Genomic DNA, 8,621 nt, shown 5'->3' on the forward strand with positions numbered 1-8,621 from the left:
GGTGGTTGGTGAATGAATGGCTTAGGCATACCTAATGGTACTTGTATGTTCTCATTGTGCACATTTAGATGAAGGATACCTTATTGGTCTATATGACTAAGGTCCTCAACATGATCATCATTGTGGTCATCCATTGATAGATTGGTTCTATTATAACTTCCTCTTCCCCTAAGATTTGTAACGATGGATTCAAGATGCAAATCTAAAGGGACAAGAGTGGGTCTCAATGAACGACGTCCATGCATGCACAATGTGAAAACACATAAACACAATGAATGACAAACACTATGCCTTCACAACAATGCAATTAGACTTCTCCCACAAACACTTAATTCATACTCCCATGCTTTAACAGTAATGATGTAAAGAACAAATAAAAATAAGCTTCCACGCGGGCCGACGATTTAACGAAGGGATTGAGTAAAGAAAGTCTCACAAAGGTCCTTTAGCACTCCAAATTTAAAGCTTAGCTTAACAAATTTTTTAAATTTTTAGCTTTTTACTTTATTTGTTTTGCTTGAATGCTCCATTGCTTGCTTCCCCTCCAACAATGCACCTAGTCAAGTAAGAACAACACAATAAGTAACCAAAAAGAAAAATAAAATAAAGTAAAGACACGATCAAAAGAGTACAAATCCTAATTGATTCTACTAATACGACGTTGCCAAATTCCTGACAACGGCGCTAAAAACTATGGTGTGTCGCTGCACCATAAACTTGAGAGTGTGCAATTTCAGGCGAGGGCCAAGAGTTTTACATTTATAAAAGCCACTACTACCTTTCACTATAAATATAGCTAGGGCAAGTAGGGATCGTCCCAAGGGATTGTGAGGGTCGAACAAGGTTGTGGAATCGCTATTAGGGCTTGTAGGTCCAGTGATTAAGCAATTGGTTGGTTGGTTGATTAGACTAGAGAATAACTAAATTAAACTAAATGATAACAAAAGAATGCAACTAAGAGTAAGTAAGAGAGAGAAGAGTCTTGGAGTTTAGAGATCACCACCAAGCAATGCATTTCTATACCATTGACAAGTGACTAATGAGGGCAAATGGTGTGTTGCAATATTAGTGTGTGTGTGTGTGTTTGGTTGATTCAACAAGCAAGGATGGTTAGTCAAGCATGTATTATCTAAACATAATGTGAAAGGCACAACATATCTAAGCAATGAAACATATATTATCTAAATAACATGTGAAAGGCACAATAGATGAAAACAAGTCATTAATCCTTTCATTAAGTTCACAATCCAAATACAACACAAGGTTAGAGACATATGCTACTTGCATTCAAAAGCTTGGATCATCAAACAACAAGCATGAATTGTCCTCCCATTTAACACTACACTACAACTACACTACATTTACACTACTAGCATAAAAATAAACTAGAGGAGAGGCACAATCCATTAAGGAATAAGTATGAACCATCAAGAAAATCACAAGAGTATTCCATTAAGCACTATGTTTTGACAATCTCTAAATCTATAGTATCAATACACATAGACATGCATCAATAACACAAAATCTAGAGACAAGCATATGAACATCTATTCTAACATACATAGACATATGGATAGAATGAAATGATCAATTGAAAGCATTTAACCACATAAATTATTGAACAATCAAGATCTATACATATCAAAGTGTCAAAACATTAATTACAACACTAATCCTTCAATAATACACAAGATTAAGATATAGAAAGCATGCTTGGGGCTAACTCTAGCCCCAAGAGGATGTCTAGCCACTCATAGTAGTGCTTCTCTAACCCTCAAGGGCTAACTTCATGGTTGAGATTTGCTCCTTGGATGATGAAGAGTCTCCAATGGTGTCTCTAGCCTCCTCCTCCTCTAAGCTTGCCTCATTTGAGAATAATCCCTAGAATTGTATATTTCTCAAAAATTGCATCATATTCCTTTTATAGGTAGGTCAAGTGACACACAAGATGAGCTGGGGTTGTGTAAAGAATATTCTCTAATGAATGGATAGAGGACGGATTGAACAAGCTGGCTTTTTAACTTTTTCGCACTGGAGGAAGTTCGATCGATCGAACCTTGGACTTGGATCGATCGAACTTGGCTGAGATCTATCGAACTGAGGCTGGATCGATCCAACTAGTTGAGCTTTTTGGGAAAAGACAAATCCGAGATATTTTGGGAGATATTTTTGGGAAAAGGACAAAAGTGGTTTGTGGGTGGTACAACTGTGGATAAGATCAATCATTTGAATAAGGACAAAAGTGTTCGATTGATTGAAGGGTGGTGTTGGATCGATTGAACTTTGGACTTTCTGCTTTGGGTCAAGGTTTGGATCTATCTTGAAGTTGGATCGATCGAACCTTGAAGTTGGATCGATCGAACTTTGCTGCTTCCCACCTTTGGCTTCATTTGGTTCTTTCTTTCTCCACTTTGCTCCTTTTTTTGTTTAATCCCAAAATTGCTTCAATTAAGCTCTTATTTGGCTGAGTTAGCTTATTTTCTGGATAAGTGCCTAAAAATGGAAATAATACGAAATCAATCTAAAACGGTAAAGTAAAATAGATAAAGGTACTAGAATGCCTAAGCTGAAGGGGTTTAAATACGCACTTTTCAGCACTCATCAGTTAATCCATACCTCAATCCAGATTAGGGAGGACTTAGTATTTGAACTAATCCATCTCTAGTACGTCACCGTCCCATACCGGTGCATACAATCCTTCAATTAACACGATTGATAAAACAACACTAGGTATTCATCAACCATTCTCCAAAATATGCATCAATATAGTTTAATACATATCTAACGATATTAGGTATTCATTATAGAACCTAAAAAATCGTGTTCCAACTATTTAAATTGCTAAAATAAATCCCAGCGTTTAAATCCTCCAAATCGTCCATAAATTGATATAGTTAAAAGCAAGTTAAATACCAATTTATTCCAAACCAAGCATAGTTAATTGCAAGTAATTCACTATACTTATAACTCTATTTAAAACATGATTAAACAATATTAAATCATATATAACAGAATATCCAAGTTCCAGTAAGTAAGTTCATTAACAACTAGTGTGCAACATACAGGATTTTCTCTACACTCATCTTGCCCTGTTCTTCAGTCCAGTTATGAATGAATGTTTCCCTATAATTTTACAGGTCTATAGCAATCCCACACATCATTTAAAACAGTTTAAATGGAGTGAAAATACCCTGTACAGTCCAAACACATCAAAAAAACAAGTTAATACGCAATTCTGGGCGAGAGCAGGCTCTCACAAACTGAGAGCCTACTCCATTAACATGGGAGCCAGCTCCCTACCCTTGGGAGCCGACTCTGTGGAGCTAAGAGCCGGCTCCACACTCCTTGGAGCCGGCTCCATTGACGAGGGAACTAACTCCTTCATTTTGGGAGTCTGTTCTCTCACTCCCTGAAGCCGTTCTGCATTTCTACTTCGTCTTCCTCACCTCCGGCGATACCCAGGGCCTCTGTAATTCTTTTAATAATTGTTCCAGTGTTCAATTAATGTCCCAGATTATTTATAAGATATCATTATGCATCAGCAACATCAATTACACAAAGCTTACAATCAAGGACAGAAAAATTTAGTTTGAAAACTTAAAGAATTATCAAACCAGTTTATTTCAACGAAGCTAATTACAGTTTAAACATGCAACAAAGATATGTTTTAGCAATAAATAAACCCTCGGCGTCTACCTAGGCATGAACAGAACACAGATTTAAACGAAATAGTTAGAATAGAGACTTGCCTTTAGGTTTCCGTTCAAAACCTTAACCCGTCGTCTCTAGTAATTCCGGCGACCTTACTGCTTTCACCGATCACTGTTGCTCCTGGTTCAACCCACGAGCAAGCTCAATTTCCCCTCCTTGGTTCAGTCTTAGTCTAAGCCAAACCCTAGCCTTCCTCTCTCTATTTCTTTCTATATCTCTGTATACGGGAACTGGATTTACAAACCCTTGGCAGACATACTGTTCTTTATATAGGTAATATAAAACCCTAGTCCACTTATAATTGGAGACAGAAAACCCTAATTAAATTATAGTCGGCCACAACGTGAAGAAAATAAAACAAAACCCTAAATTACAATTAACGCATTTAACTTATTAAAACAATTACGTCAATGAAAGAAAATACTAATAATACAATTCTGGGCGAGAGCAGGCTCTCACAAATTGAGAGCCTACTCCATTAACATGGGAGCTAGCTCCCTACCTTTGGGAGCCGACTCTGTGGAGCTAAGAGCCGGCTCCACACTCCTTGGAGCCGGCTCCATTGATGAGGGAGCTAGCTCCCTTATTTTGGGAGTCTGTTCTCTCACTCTCTGAAGCCGTTCTGCATTTCTACTTTGTCTTCCTCACCTCCGGCGATACCCAGGGCCTCTGTAATTCTTTTAATAATTGTTCCAGTGTTCAATTAATGTCCCAGATTATTTATAAGATATCATTATGCATTAGCAACATCAATTACACAAAGCTTACAATCAAGGACAGAAAGATTTAGTTTGAAAACTTAAAGAATTATCAAACCAGTTTATTTCAACGAAGCTAATTACAGTTTAAACATGCAACAAAGATATGTTTTAGCAATAAATAAACCCTCGGCATCTACCTAGGCATGAACAGAACACAGATTTAAAGGAAAAAGTTAGAATAGAGACTTGCCTTTAGGTTTCCGTTCAAAACCTTAACCCGTCGTCTCTAGTAATTCCGGCGACCTTACTGCTTTCACCGACCACTGTTGCTCCTGGTTCAAATCATGAACAAGCTCAATTTCCCCTCCTTGGTTCAGTCTTAGTCTAAGCCAAACCCTAGCCTTCCTCTCTCTATTTCTTTCTATATCTCTGTATACGGAAACTGGATTTACAAACCCTTGGCAGACATACTGTTCTTTATATAGGTAATATAAAACCCTAGTCCACTTATAATTGGAGACAGAAAACCCTAATTAAATTCTAGTCGGCCACAACGTGAAGAAAATAAAACAAAACCCTAAATTACAATTAACGCATTTAACTTATTAAAACAATTACGTCAATGAAAGAAAATACTAATAATACAATTAATGTAGTTATAAAAAAAAAAACAAAATACAATTAAACAATTAATTAATTCAAATAAACACCATTAAATAAAATAATTCACTTAAATAAAATAATTCATCAATTAATGCAAATAAACACGCCAATAAATAATTAAACAATTAAAAATGTAATTTAAACAATTAATTAAATACCAGGACTATCCTTTTAAAATTAGGGGTATTACATTACGCGAGAAAGTATGGGTTTATTTTTTAAAGCACAAATCTGAGGTATTTGATGTGTTTAAGAAGTGGAAGGCCATGGTGGAGAATTAGAGGGTTTGAAGATTAAGAGGTTGAGGTCAGGCAATGGTGGTGAATATGAAGACACCGGGTTTAAGAAGTTCTATTTTGAGAGTGGGATTAGATTAGAGAAGACTGTGCAAGGAACCCCACAACAGAATGGGGTGACAGAATGAATGAACCGAACATTGATAGAGAGATTCAAAAATATGCGCATACATTCGGGTCTACCTAAGCAGTTTTAGGCAGAATCAGTCACTACAATAGCCTTCTTAATTAATCTTCGACCATGCCTTTGGAGTATCGGATACCAGAATAGGTATGGAGTGACAATTTGGTAAATCTTTCATGGTTAAAAGATTTTGGTTGTATTGCATATGCACATATTAGTGACCATGTTAGGGGAAAGCTTGACATCAAGTCACTAAAATACATCTTTGTTGGGTATGATGAAGATGAGTTTGGTTATCAAATCTAGGATAACTAGAACAAGAAAATTATCAGAAATAGAGATGTGGTTTTTAACGAGAAGATGATGTACAAGGATAGAGATGCAACACAATAAACTATTCTTGTACAAAGTCAGCCTGAGTTTATTTAGTTGGATGATGAGCCAGAGAGTATTGTTACGGAGTAGATAATTGAGGGTTCATAGCCAGAACTCAAACAGTATAGTTCACCACGGATTCCAACTCATACGCCTCCACTTAAAAAGTCCACGCGTCCTCATCTATTGAATCAGTGGTATATGGATTATATGTCGCTCATAGATGGTGGTGAGTATGAATGCTATGATGAAGCATGTTAAGTTGAAGATGCTAAGAAGTGGGAGCTTGTAATGGAAGATGAGATGAAATCCCTTATCTCTAACAAGACATGGGAACTAGCCAAGTTACCCATGGGGAAGAAAGCTCTTTACAACAAATGGGTGTATAGGGTCAAAGAGGAAAATGATGGTTCCAAGAGATACAAGGCGAGATTGCTGGTCAAAAGCTTTCAGCAGAAGTAAGGGATTGACTACACATATATTTTTCCCCGATTATAAAATTGAGTACCATTTGCTTAGTTCTTAGTAGTGTTGCAGCAGAGGTGTTGCACCTTGAGAAGTTAGATGTTAAAACTACTTTCCTCTGTGGTGACCTATTGGAGGAGATTTACATGCAACAACCGGAGGGTTTCTCAATCAAAGGGAAATAAAAACTAATGTGCAAGTTAAAGAAAAGCTTGTATTCTTTGAAGTAAGGCCCGAGACAATGGACAAGAAGTTTGATAGGTTTCTGAAGCGACATAGCTACATATGCAACATTGAACATTGCTGCTACTTTAAGATGTTTAAGTCAAGTTTTATTATTCTACTACTTTATGTTGACGATATGTTAGTGGCAAATTCTGATTTTGAAGAAACTAGCAAATTGAAGAAGTAGCTTTCTAGTGAATTTGAGATAAGGATGTTAGTGTAGCAAAGCAGATTCTTAGGATAAGTGTGATACCCCTCGTTTCTAGGGCCACGGGTGATCAAGTTCGAGCACAGATCCGAGGGATACCAAACAATCAATATGAAAACAAGCAGGAATAAAACTGAAGTAAGATTTAAATAATAATAAACAGAAAGAATACTAATATGAAAATCCTCAAACCTTAAATAATAATTTAATATAATTTAAATCCGTATAACTCGGGAATCCACCTGGTAGACCCCTAAATACAAATCTTTAGATAAATTTACAGAATTAAAATCCAAAACCATAATAGGAAGGAAATCCTATGTAACCGGTAGAGTGAGTGTCTGTATCTACATCAACACAATCAAACTCTAAGCTGGAACTGGCGAATACCTGAAAAATAGGAGTGGGTCAGGCCCACATGCAAGTTCCAAACTACTACAATCCGTACATAAACCCGATATGCAGATACATCCTAGATAACTCGGCAATATCTACAATAGTCCATAGATATATAAATACACACTATAGGATGCTCACTAGCCTATAACATAGTTCAGCCTAGGTAGAAGGTGACATATAAAACACGCTTTCCAGCGGCCAAGTACCTAGACCTACCAGGGAACATTAGCTATATCTAGCTACTCAACCTTTGCGATATACGCACCCTAACCATGATCAGAAGACTCAAGCTCATATCACGGTACCATAAATATATATATAAATTCCTTCTTAGTGCAGAAAGATAAAACAAATATCCATTATGTCGTTCAACTGTTTTAGTTAACAAGACATGCATCCATGTAGGATTTAACTGTTTTAGTTAATCCATTCCTTATGTATGAAGGGGTAGGACTTAGCTTTTTGATCTAATCCATCCCTGATATGTCACCGTCCCATACCGGTACATATAATGCAAATGATCCTTGAATGATGCAACATTTTCAACAGTTCATCAAATCATACCCACATAATCCAAATAGTTGATATACAGAGTTTAAACAGTTCATCAACTTGCAATCCAGAATCCATCCATGTAATTAACGAGACAAAGTTTAATAATTCATCAAGTTAAGATCCAGTATCCATCGATGTCATTGACAATTTAATTCATTTAATTAAATTTCAACTTACCCATAGTACAGTCCAACAGTTGACAATATTAACAATAGTAAGAGTCAATTATAAAGCTGAGAATGCCAAACTATAACTCAGAAAAATCCACAGTACTAACCAATAGTTGCTGAAACATAAAGAACAGTTTAACCATTAAAATAACAATCTCCATTTAATTAATGGAACCTAATTTATTAGTTCCTTAATTAAAATCCAACCTATGCACAAATAAGGTCTAATAAATACATGACCCTATTCTGTATCTAACATAGATTTTAGAACCATCCTCCAGTCATCTAAGTTGCTAAATTAAATTTACACAACTAGATACTTTACAATCGCCAACAATGTGCGCCATTACTTAAAACTCCCACACTGTGAAAACCCTTAGCATATTAGGATAAATTATTCATGATGAGTTCTAATATAGTATAATATCATATTTAGATTCCATGCAATAGTCCGTTAAATTTTTAAAACAAAACTTAGCGCACTAGTCCTTCCTATCCGTTAGCAGTGTACAAAGTCGCTTATTTTTACACTGTTTATTCCATTTGCCCTATGAACCAAAATATACAATTAGAGGAATTAAAAACCCTTGAAAATACTTTTAGAATTCTTATTCCAGTCCCTAAAACCATTTAGAATTTCAAACTTAGCCCAAACAGTGCCCAAACAGCTCCAAAATGCATCCAAACGTGTCTTAACCAAGGGAACCTGCTCTAAAATAAAAGAGCAGG

The sequence above is a fragment of the Cornus florida genome, unplaced genomic scaffold (assembly GCF_030987335.1).
Source record: "Cornus florida cultivar Cherokee Brave unplaced genomic scaffold, ASM3098733v1 CherokeeBrave_3.0.0_Hap2_Chr03, whole genome shotgun sequence".
Lineage (NCBI taxonomy): Eukaryota > Viridiplantae > Streptophyta > Magnoliopsida > Cornales > Cornaceae > Cornus > Cornus florida.